Here is a 13,192-nt window from a genome sequence, read left to right on the forward strand (position 1 = left end):
CTGTGATAAAAACAAGCCAAAGCAGAAGCGCGCGTTTCCAAAAAAACATTGGTACTGTCTTTTTTTTAAAAATGAACTGTTAATTTCTGAATTTAACGCAGTTTAAACTCGTTGCGCTTGATCATTTAAAATAAAATTGTAACGAGCTTGTATGAAGGTCCGTAGGATGTTCAATTTAACAAGATATGTTCTGGAATTTACTGATGACTTCATCGTGATCCTGGTGAGAAGGAACTGCTGAATCAGACTATACAGGGCGCTGATTTGACATGTATTGGAACAATGAAAAAGGTTGCTGAGGTATCCTTGGTTATTGGCTACCTTGACTGATCTTAGTCATGCTGCCAAGTTCAATAATTCAGTCACTGTTCCTCAAGCGACGTCAATTATATTCATCACACAAGAGAAAGTAATTTTACTAAATTAAAGTTGTTTTAATGTTTTAAAGCAAACGATTGAAAACTATTACAGTAAAAAAAAGTACAAGGCATCATCAATATAAATGCCTTCAGCAAAATTTAATAAAAGAAATGTTGGCTGTTTTTTATCTCCTGGAGTTGTTTTGGCAATTTGCACAGTGCAATTATTTGAGTGGGTTCACTTTGAATGTTTTGCAAAAAATTGACTGCTTTGCATCTTGTTGAATTTTGTGTTGGTCAAAGTAATTAGCTGCAGCCCTGGAGAGTGAAGCGCTGTGCAGCTATACCACCATCACAAACAAGAGAAAATCTGCAGATGCTGGAAATCCGAGCAACACACACAAAATGCTGGAGGAAATCAGCAGGCCAAGCAGCATCTATGGGAAAGAGTACGGTTGATGTTTCCGTATTTCCTAAATGCTGCCTGGCCTGCTGAGTTCCTCCAGCATTTTGTGTGTGTTGCACCACCATCATCTATTTCTCCACACTTCTCCATTAATCACCAAGCTGCTCAACCTGAGCCCCTGTACCTCCCTCTACAACTTGATCCTCAACTTCTTCACCTAGAAGCTCACAGTCAGTAGGGATCAGTGATAACATCTCCTCCTCACCAACAATCAACACAGGTACACCTCAATGATGTGTGCTTAGCCCTCTGCTCTATTTTCTCCAGACTCACTAATTTGTGGCTAAAAATGGTTCAAATGCCATTTATAAATTTGCAGATGACACCACTGTTTTGGTAAAATCTTGGATGGCAACAAGGAGACGTACAAGAGTGAGATCAACTGGATGAATGGTGTCACAGCAACAACCTCACAATCAGAATCACCCCCGACGTTACAAGAACTTTGTTGCTTTGCTGCAGCAATACAGTGCAATACATTAAAATTACTGTAAGTTACAATAACAAATATTAAAAAGTGTAAAAAGAGCAGGATAGTGAAGTGGCGTTCATGGGTTCATGGACTGTTTAGAAATATGATGGTAGAGGGAAAGAAGCTGTTCTAAAAACACGGAATTTACATCTCAAAGCGCCTGTCTCTCCTCCCTAATGGTAGCAATAAAAACTTTGCTCCAAGGAATTGGTTATGGACCTAAGGAAGGAGAAGTTGGAAGAAGACTCACTCGTCTTCATTGAGGCACTTTGGTGGAAGAGCAGAGCAGCTTTTAGTTCCTGGTCGTTAATGTCTCTCAGGAGCTCTCCTGGGCCCAACACATAGATGCAATCATGAAGAAGGCTGCCAACGCTTCTTCTCAATGAGGAGTCTGAGGAGATTTCATATGTTACCAGGTTTCTATAGATGTGTGGATGGTAGAGGGCTTTCTGACTTCAAATCCTTGGAGGAAGAATTCAAGGTAACAAGAGCCAGCGAAGTGCTACAGTATAGGGACTCAAGTGACCCGAAGGTGGCTACAGCAGGGATCCAAGTAAGTACTGGCAGGAAGTGGAAGGCAGAGGAAGCTGTTCAGGAGCCAGAGGCGAGGCTGTGTCACAGGAGGCTGGTGGGAGTGGTCACACAAGGCCGAGCTGGGCTAGGATCCTTTCCAACTCCCCAAATGGACACCAGAGGGAAGGAAAGGCGTCATCTAGTTCAGGAGGAGGTGAGAGCAGTAGTGAAGGAGATGAGAGCCTGCAAGGCGGTGGGAATGAAGCAACAGGGAGCTTGGACAAGATGGGAGAATGCGGTTGAGGGGAAAGTGACCTCTGGGCTGATCTTTGGAAAGCCGAACCACTCCGCATACGATTTCTCATCCAGGCAGTGTATGATGTGCTTCCAAGCCCATCAAACCTGCACACATGGGGCAAGGCAGAGTCATCTGCGTGCCCACTGTGCTCCAAGCGAGGAACCCTGGAGCACATCCTCAGTGGCTGTGCAAGGGCACTTGGTGAGGGACGGTACAGGTGGAGGCATGATCAGGTCCTGAAGACCATCGCTGAAGCCATCAGCGCAGGAGTTGAGTGGGCGAAGCAGTCCCGACCCTCCAAGCAGACCATTGCCTTTGTCAGAGCTGGGGAGCAGCCAACACCTGCCAAAAGAACATCTGCAGGCATTCTGACCTCTGCAAGAGACTGGCAGCTGTTGGTGGACCTCGAAGGGCAGCTGAAGTCCCCCAACCATATCGCAGCCACCACCCTGTGACCAGACATTGTCCTAGGGTCTGAGTCTACTAAGCAAGTGGTGCTGCTGGAGCTGACAGTCCCATGGGAAGATAGCTTGGAGGAGGCCTTTGAAAGGAAGCTCTCCAAGTACGCAGGACTGGTCAGCAACTGTCAGCAGGCTGGATGGAGAGCGAGGTGTCTCCCAGTGGAGGTTGGTTGTAGGGGATTCGTAGCCCGTTCTTTAGTTAGAGCCTTCAGCACATTGGGCATCGAGGAAGAGGAGAGCCATCCGCAGTACCACCAATGTGGCAGAGAGGGCCTCAAGATGGCTGTGGCTCAAAAGAGGGGAGCCATGGAGTCATAAGTAGCTAGCCATCTGGACACAAGCTGGGGTCTGATCAGCCCTGGCTGGGTCACCTGGAGGAGGTTGTATGATGTTGAAAGACCCAAAACACCCGATGATTCCAGGAACATCACTGAAGATGTGTCCAGAAGCATCAATAGATGTACGTACACAGCAGTGACTGCTTTCATCCTAAGTGGTTTGGAGCCTCCAATGCAAAGGACTGTACAAGGTTGCAGAGGGTAGTAGTCTGAGTTGGCTCCATCATGGGCACAAGCCTTCCCACCACTGAGGACATCCTCAAGAGGCAGTGCCCCAAGAAGGTGGCATCCATCACTAAGGAGCTGTATCATCCAGGAGATGCCCTCTTCTCATTACTACCATACAAGAGAAGGTTCAGAAGACTGAAAACCTACTTGCAACAACTTAGCGACAGCTTCTTCCCCTCTGCCATCACGTTTCTGAACAGTCGACACTACCTCCTTATTCCTCTCTTTGCACTAGGTATTTATTTTTAAAAATTTATAACAACTTTATGTCTTTGCACTCTACCTCTGCTGCAAAATAACAATGTTCACATCCTATGAAACAGTGATAAGGAACCCCATTCTCACTCTGACCGTTGACTTGGTGTGGGTGTGACAAAACACCCCAAAGACCCTTTTTGTGACTCCAGAATTGCCATGAGGTCCACTGAAGAAAACACAAAGACAGATGTCGAACAAGTTGTATTAAGCAATCTCTTCAAGGAAAAAGAGTAGGGAGTCAAAGATATTTAGGAAAGGAGCTTCAGAGCTTAAGAGTTGGGTGATGCGAGTGGGAGATGTGTAAAAGGTCAGACTTGAAATTAAGAACAGAATAAAGAGAAGCAGGGTACTTGAGAATCCACAGCCTCCGAGGCAGAGAATTTTGATTATTTATAACCCCTTGTGTAAATAGTATTTTCTCAGCTCATTTCTGAATTACCAACTTTTATTCTGAAACTAAGGCCACAGTTCTGGACTCTCCAGTAGAGGAAGCTTGGCATCTGTACTGTCAATTACTTTTGGAATCATTTTCAGTATGTGTTAAGGAGACCAGACCACATGATCTTCTTGGGAATTGCTCAGTCTCACTCAACTTTTCCTTATAGCAAGACAGTCATCATAGTAAAAATCCAACTGATTTGCCCCACAAAAAGTAAGGGCAAAAGGATATGAGAATTTAAGCATGTTTTGTAATTTAGTAAGTGTAGAGTGGATATAATTGTTGATATTTGCCCACTACTCTGCTTTCTCTATAGTAATGACTGTGTGTCTAAACACAGCTGAAATGGCATCTACAAATTCAGAATGACATCACTGCTGTTAGTAAAATTTCCGATGGCAACATACAGGAGAGAGACGGTTAAATGGCACCATAGCAATAACCTTGCACTCAATGTCAGCGAGACCGAGGAATTGACTGGGGACTGCAGGAAGTAGAAGTTGGGAGTTGTACAAGTGGTGAACAACTTCAATTTCCTGGGTGTTAGCATCTTGAATGAATTATCCTGCATCCGACACAATCATACAGATGGCGGAGCAGCAGTTCTACTTCATGGGGAGTGAGGAAATTTGGTATGTCACCAAAGACTCTTGCAAATTTCTGTAGAAATTTATACAGTGGAGAACATTCTGACTAGTTGCATCACCACCTGGTATGGAGGTTCCAACGCACAGGACTACAAGAAGCTACAGAGGGTTATAGGGCAACACACACAAGATGCTGGAGGAACTCAGCAGACCTGGCAGCACCTATGGAAAAAGCACAGCTGACATTTTGGGCTGAAACCCTTTGGCACGACTGGAGAAAAAAAGCTGAGGAGTAGGTTTGAAAGGTGGGGGTGGGGAGGGGGAGAGGGTTATAGACCTAGCTAGCTCCATCACAGGCACAATCACCAAGGACATCTTTAAGAGGTAGTCCCTGAAGAATGCGGTACCTCAAGAATACGACACCTATAACCAAGCACCTTCACTATTTAGGACACGTCTTCTCATTGCTACCATTGGGAAGGAACATGAGAGCCTGAAGACTAACACTCAATGATTCACAAACAGTTTCTTTCTCTTCACTATCAGATTTCTGAATGGTCCATGACCCATAAACACTAACCTGTCATTCCTCTTTTCTTGCACTTTTTATTTTGTAATTTACAGTAATTTTTAAGTCTTTGTTACAAAACAACATATTTCACATCAGTGATAATGACATACTAAAGAATAACATAATTTAAATGGGTAGGAAAGTGTTGTGGTGCCACGTTGATATGAACTAATGGATGGAAGTGAACGTTGGACAATATCAAAACAAAATGAGAGAAGACGTGAAGCTGCAGAAATGTGGTTTTATTAAAGAATGATTTCATAGATCATGGAAAAACAAAGTATCAACTGAGGAAGTGTTACAAAAAGTTGGAAAAAGAATATAGCTGATATTATCAATAAGGAAATGGCAGCTGGAATTTCTGGGACATGTACTGAGGAAAGAGAAACTCGAGCATCTTGCAGTGATGGGACAAACTGATGGAAGAAAAAGTCCTGGTTGACAGCATATGACATTCCTTGAGTTACAAAAAGGGATGGACAGGGAAAAGTTTTGAAGAGCTTATTAGAATTTATAAGGTTAAAGACAGATCGCTCACGTCATACGACACGGCATATAATTATGATGATGATGATGATGATGATGAAAATAAATCTTACTTTGATTTGATTCTTATTCTGCCTTCAGGTGCACATTTGTGCCTAATTCCCATATGTCCTGTTCTCCTAAAGTTCAAAAATCCACCTCTATGTCTTGAATATATTTAGTTGCAGTATCCAAAGATTCAAAGCCCTCTAAGCTCAAAGTTTAAGGGAAGTAATTCTTCCTCATCCTAGTCTTAACACATTTTCCTGAAAATATCAATTCTCATCATGATGGACCAAGGGATCGTGGTTAATGTACAGAGGGACATTGGGTGCAACCACATAGGTCCCTGAAAGCAGCATGGAAAGTAGATAGGGTCATAAAGAAAGCATTCAGCATGCTTGCCTCTATCAGTCAGGTCCATGAGTATAAAAGTTGGGAAATCATGTTGCATCTGTATAAAATTTTGGTTGGGCACAGTGGAGCTTCGTGTGCAGTTCTGGTCACCGCATCACAGGAAGGATGTGAAGGCTTCAGAGAGGGTGGAAAAGAGGTTCACCAGGATGTTATCTGAATTAGAGAGTATTAGCTACATGGAATGATCGGACAAACTTTGTTTTCTCTGGAACATTGGACGCTGAGCGGCAACCTGATAAAATTATTTTCAATTATGAAAGGCATGGATATAGAAGGCAGTGAGAGTTTTTTCTCAGAGTAGAAATGTAAAATACTAGAGGGTATACGTTAAAATGGGGGGGGGAGTGAGAACGGCTTTAAAGGGTATTTGCAAGGCAAGTTTTTTTTTACGTGTGGAGTGGTAGTTGGCTGTAATGCATTACCTGAGGAAGAGATGTTAGAGGCAATGTTAAAAAGACGCATTTAGACTGGCACATGAACAGGCAGGGAATGGAGGGCTATTGACCTATGCAGTTTAAATTGGCATGATGACCAGCACATACAGTACCTCATGGGCTGAGGGGTCTGTTTCTGGGCTGTATTATTCTATATTCTATGTACCCGTGAAGCCCACACAGAATCTCAGATATTTCAATGAGATTACTTCTTATTAGCTCCAGATGTAGACCCAATGTATTCATTCTTTCCTCATAAAAAATCTATTCATCCTAAGATTCATTCTATTAAACATTTCGTGCATTACCTACATCCCTCTGCCTTTCCAAATACCCATTCTACTGTACCTGCATGCTAACATTTTGAGATCCTTACCTGAGTATAACCTGATCTCTCTGAATTAGATTTGGGCTATTAAAATAATGATCTGCTTTTTATTTTTTGTTACCATTTGCCAAAGTTCTATTCCAATCTGTCAATATTTTGGTCACTAACTTAACCTGTTTATAATCCTTTGGATGCAGGTGATTTTTTCACAGTCACTTTCTCGTCCTCCTTTGTTTCATCAGCATATTTGGTACATTACACCCAAGTCAGTGAGAGAGCTGGTAGAGCTGTTGTCTCACAATTCCGGGAAGCCACATTCAATTCTGATCCTCTGTACTATCTGTGTGGAGTTCACGTATTGTCCATCGAACCACATTTCATTTCCCTCATATTTCCTCCCACATCCCAACAATGTGCAAGTTGATAGGTTAATTGACCATTGTAAATTGCTCCTACCATGTAAGTGATTGGTAGAATTTGGAGGGAAGGAAATTGATGGGAATGTGGAGGGAATAGATAACAGAGAACATTTATGGGGAAGTGCATTAATTTTATTTGCACAATTGGTTGTTAGTTTTTGTTTATCTACAGCTTTAAATAAATTCTACTGTATCTCTTTATTTTTCCTGTAAATGCCTGCTAGAAAATGAATCTCAAGGTAGTATATGGTATGTGTACTTTGATAATAAATTTTACTTTAACTTTACCTTGACATAGCTCTGTAAAGTAGTATCCTCTCAATGGGCTGAAATGGGCTTCTGTGCTATAAGGAAATATGGGAAAGTGATGAACAGCTGAGCGTTAAAGATATATCCTTGTAGGACCCAGTAGCACAATGGCAACAACCAGAGAGGTAAGATATGAAAATAAATCTTCTGCGTTATCAACAGCAAATCCCCGCCACATGGTTCAGTGAGGTCGTCTTCTTGTTTGCATCACAGAGCAATTTTGTAGCTATTTACAGGGATTGTTAAATGTAGATTTTACTTACTCAAGGAGCAATGGGATGCTTGGAGCTGTTTTTGCAAAAGTTTTGAAGTGCTTCATTTTTCAAACATATAGTTGTGTTAATGGTATCAAAACTTTGCAATCAGCCAACAATAGAGCAAATATAGATGCCCTTTTGTCACTGTACTAGTGATATGGGCATTGCCAATATATTCAGTCTATATTCCTGTCCCAGTGGTGTTTCTGAAGGTGCACAATGTACCATCCATATAATGAATATACTGTTACAGAACTATTATGTCAACCGCTTGAAAATTTTGACTATAATGAAGAAGAAAGTAATGGCACCTATCTAAATTTGGTGGTTGTGTGTCTTTTATGATGTGGGAGAGGTGATATCGTTTTCACATGGTTTCTGCTCGTATATTAAAGAGTGAAGGTGATGGATTTGGGAGATGCTGGCAAAGAATCCTTAGTAAGTAGATGCAATGTACATTGCAGTCATGGTGAAGAAATGCGATATTTGAGTTGGTGAATGTGGTCCTGATAAAATGACTACTTTGTCTCTTGGTGTGTTACACTTGTTGAGCTGAGTCCAACTGGACAAGTAAAGGCACTTCACTTGCATTGGAAATGTTGTTGAAGTTTGAGAGGGTAGATGGACTATTGTGAGATTGGCCACTTGCCTGAGGCCTTAACTTGATTTTCTGTCCATGGTAATTTTGGGGCTTGTCTTCTGGTCAATGGACTCCAAGCTCGTTGATATGACAAAGCTACTAAATGTCAATGGGGTGGATAAGCTCTCTTTTGTTGGAGATGATCATCGCGTTACACTTCTGTAGCATGGACATTAAGTCATTTATCAGTCTGAACGTGCATCTGATCATTTGTGAAGCTGATCACTGAAACTTACCAGTAAAATTGAGCACTGTAATCATTAGTGAAGGGCCACAATTCCGTAGACAGGGCTCACTGGACAGTTTTCCTCATTACCAGTTAAATGCCAGTGTTGCAGCTACAGTTGAGGATTTTGGCTAGAGGTGTGCCTAGTTCTGAAACATATGTCCTCAGCATTATATTGCAACTTAATCATGACTCTTAGACTTCACTTTGCTTAAGTCATTTTGAATCCCAAATACTAACATTTCTACAGTAGGTCTGGTAAAAAGGTGCTCTTTTTTTTATCAGCTGTGCCATTTGAACAGTTTTTAGGCAGTATTTCATGCTTGCCTCGAAATGGAATTGCTGGTTGGAGGCACGAGAGATTGCAGATGCTGAATCTGATCAGGATCAAGATTGTTCACTATCATTTCCCGTACACAGGTGTAAGGAGAACAGAATAATTGTTACTCTGGATCTAACGCAACACAAAAAAAACAATAAAATGAAAAACGCAATAACAAAAAATACTATAAATATATGTAAATACATAAGATAGCTTATATACATACAAAGATTGAGGGCACCATTGAGAAAGGCGACTTGTGCGAACAGCTCTGATGGATACCATCAAATACTCTCGTTTCAGCCAGTTACAGCTGAGAACCATAACTACATCCAAGATCTGTACAGTTAGTCATGACGTTTTAATGCGACTAAAAATATCTATCGCTATTTAAAAGCAATCAAACGAATTGATCTGGTCGCCGGCCCTTTGAGGTGGCAGAAGAGGGGATGCAGAGCTGAACTGAAAGCTCACCTAAGTAGACGAGGCTTTCGACTCCCAATACCGACTACTTTGCTGGCAAATGTACAGTCTCTAGAAAATAAAACTGAAGATCTCAGAACCAGGGTGCTGTATCAGAGGGAGATTATGACCACTCGCATCTTTTGCTTCATGGAATCTTCATTAATCCCTTCCGGACTGGAAGAAGTGGTTCAGACTGACAGGTCCACAATGCATCAACCACCGAGAAAGGATTGCTGACTCTTTCAAAGCCAGGAGAGGAGGAGTTTGCTTCATGATCAACTTCTTGAAGTGTACAAACATGGTGGTGCTGTCCCAGTCCTGTTCATCAGACTTGGAACACTTCAGGATAAAGTGCCGTCCATTTTACCTGCCACGGGAGATTTCAGCAACTATTTTGGTAGTGGTGCACATCCCACCACAGGCCAAATTCAAGCAGGCTCAAAACAAACTGATATGACCAACAGGCAAGAAACAGCACATCCTGATGCCTTCCCCATCATTTTTTGGGGGATTTTAACCAGGCCAGCCTGAAACCAGCACTCTGGACCACTGTTGCACCACCATCAGAACGCTCACTGTGCCATCCCACGCCCACACTTTGGAAAGTCTGATCACCCGGCTGTACTTCTACTCCTTGGGTATAGGCAGAGACTGAAGACTACTGCACCAGTAGTGAGGACCAAGAAGGTTTCGACAAGCAGGAGCACTTACAGGACTGCTTTGAATTGGTATTCGGAGATTCATCTTTGAGTCTGAATGAGTTTGCCACTGCTGTCACTGACTTCATTTAAGCCTGTGTGGATGAGTGTGTGCTTACGAGAAATTACTGTACATACACAAATCAAAAGCTATGGATGAACCAGGAGGTTCGCTGAGGGCTGAGATCTGTGGCCTTCAGATCTGGCGACCCAGGTCGGTACAAGAAAACCAGGGATGACTTGTGGAAGGCTATTTCAAGAGCTAATAGACAATTCCAAGCGAGATTGGAGCTGGCATCAGATGCACATCTACTCTGGCAGGGTTTGCAGCACATTACTTCCAACAAACTACCAGATGAGCTCAACACTTTTTATGCTCACTTTGAAAGGGAGAATAAAATTACAGCTAAGAGGATTCTTGCAGGACGCGGTGACCCTGTGATTTCTGTCTCGGAGGCCGACATCAGGCTGTCTTTCAGAAAGTGTGAACCCTCGCAAGGTGATAGGCCTGATGGAGTACCTGGTAAGGCTCTGAAAACCTGTGCCAACCAGCTGGCAGGAGTATTCAAGGACATTTTCAACCTCTCACTGTTACAATGGAAGTTCCCACCTGCTTCAAAAGAGCAACAATCATACCAGTGCCCAAGAAGAGCAGTGTGAGCTGCCTTAATGACTATCATCCAGTAGCACTCACATCTACAGTGATGAAGTGCTTTGAGAGGTTGGTCATGGCTGGAGTCAATTCCTGCCTCAGCAAGGACCTGGACCCACTGCAATTTGCCTGTTTGCCAGAATAGGTCTACAGCAGACGCAATGGCTCTCCACCCAAGCCTTGGATCACCTGGACAATGCAAACACCTATGTCAGGATGCTGTTTATTGACTACACCATCATTCTTACAGTCGTGATCGAAAGCTACAGAATCTTGGCCTCTGTACCTCCCTTTGCAACCGAATCCTCAGCTTCCTAAGCAGAAGACCACAATCTGCGTGGATTGGAAATAACATTTCCACCTCGCTGACAGTCAACACTGGTGCACCACAGGGGTGTGTGCTTAGCCCACTGCTCTACTCTCTCTACATCCATGATTGTATGACTAGGCACAACTCAAATACTAGCTATAAATTTGCTGATAATACAACTATTGTTGGCAGAATCTCAGGTGGTGACGAGAGGGTGTACAGGAGTGAGATATGCCAACTAGTGGAGTGGTGCCACAGCAACAACATGGCACTCAACGTCAATAAGACAAAAGAGCTGATTGTGGACTTCAGGAAGAGTAAGACGAAGGAACACATACCAATCCTCATAGAGGGATCAAAGAGAGTGAGCAGTTTCAAGTTCCCGGGTGTCAAGATCTCTGGGGATATAACCTCTCCCAACATATTGACATAGTTATAAATAAGGCAAGGCAGCAGCTATATTTTATTAGGTGTTTGAGGAAATTTGGTTTGCCACCTTAAACACTCACAATTTTCTACAGATGTACCATGGAGAACGTTCTAACTGGCTGCATCACCATCTAGTACAGGTGGGGTTGCTACTGCATAGAATTGAAGTAAGCAGCAAAGGGTTGTAAAATTATTCAGCTCCATCATGGGCACTGGCCTCCGTAGTATCCAGGATATCTTCAAGGAGTGGTGCCCCAGAAAGGCAGCTTCCATCAATAAGGGATCCCACACCCAGGACATGCCCTCTTCTCACTGTTACCATCAGGAGGGAGGTACAGAACCTGAAGGCACACACTCAGTGATTCAGGAACGGCTTCTTCCCTTCTGCCATCTGATTTCTGAATGGACATTGAACCCATGAACACTACCTCACTACTTTTTATTTCTTTTTTTTTGCACTGGCACTACTTACTTAATTTCATATATATCAATAAATCCATAATTAGTATAATTCACAGTTTTTAAAAATTGTTATTGCACCGCTTCTGCAAAGTTAATAAATTTCATGACATATTTCAGTGATATTAAAGCTGATTCCGATTGTATGATCAGTGCTTATGAAAAGTATTCACCCCACTCCACCCTCACCCCGAGAAGTTTTCATGTTTTATTGTTTTAAGCATCTTTTTTACACTGATCAACATTTTCTAGAGTAGTTGGCACAACATTGTGGGCTGAAGGGCCTGTAATGTGCTGTAGATTTCTATGTTTCTAAGTAGAAAGATTATGCACAGATGTAATTCTGCCCAGAGCAGGTTGTTCTCAAAAGCTGAGTGACCGTGCAAGAAGGGGACTAGTGAGGGAGTGCAAGAAGGGGACTAGTGAGGGAGGCCACCAAGAGACCTATGACAACTCTGGAGGAGTTTCAAGCTTCAGTAGCTGAGATGGGAAGGACTGAGCATACAATAACTGTTGCCCGGGTGCTTCACCAGTCACAGTTTTATGGGAGATGGGCAAAGAGAAAGCCACTGTTGAAAAAAACTTGCATGAAATATCAGCTAGAGTTTGCCAGAAGGCATTTGAGAGACTCTGAAGTCAGCTGGAAGAGGGTTCTGTGGTCTGATGAAACCAAAAATGAGTTTTTTGACTACAAGACTAAATGCTATGTTTGGTGTAAGCCAAATACCACACATCATCAAAAGCACACCGTTCCTACATTGAAGCATGGTGGTGGCTGTATCATGCTATGGGGATGCTTCACTGCAGTAGGCTCTGAAGGGCTTGTGAAGGTAGAGGGTAAAATGAATACACCAAAATACCGGGAAATCCTGGTGGAAAACCTAATGCAGTCTGCAAGAGACTTGTGATTTAGGAGAAGATTTGTTTTCCAGCAAGACAATGACCCCAAGCATAAAGCCAAATCTACACAGGAATGGCTTAAAAATAATACAGTTAATGTCCTGCAGTGACCAAGTCAGTGTCCAGACCTCAATCAAATTAAAATTTTGTGGCTGGACTTGAAAAGAACTGTTCATTCATGTTCACAATGCAATCTGACAGAGCTTGAGCAGTTTTGTAAAGAAGAATGGGGAAAAATTGCAGCGTCCAAATGTGCAAAGCTGATGGAGACTTATCCACACCGACTCAAGTCTGTAATTGCTGCCAAAGGTGCATCTATTAAATACTAACTTGAAGGGGGTGAATAATTATGCAATCAATTATTTTGTTTAATAATTGTATAAATCAAGACCAATTTGTAGAAATTTGTTTT

The sequence above is a fragment of the Mobula hypostoma genome, chromosome 4 (assembly GCF_963921235.1).
Source record: "Mobula hypostoma chromosome 4, sMobHyp1.1, whole genome shotgun sequence".
NCBI classification, from domain to species: domain Eukaryota; kingdom Metazoa; phylum Chordata; class Chondrichthyes; order Myliobatiformes; family Myliobatidae; genus Mobula; species Mobula hypostoma.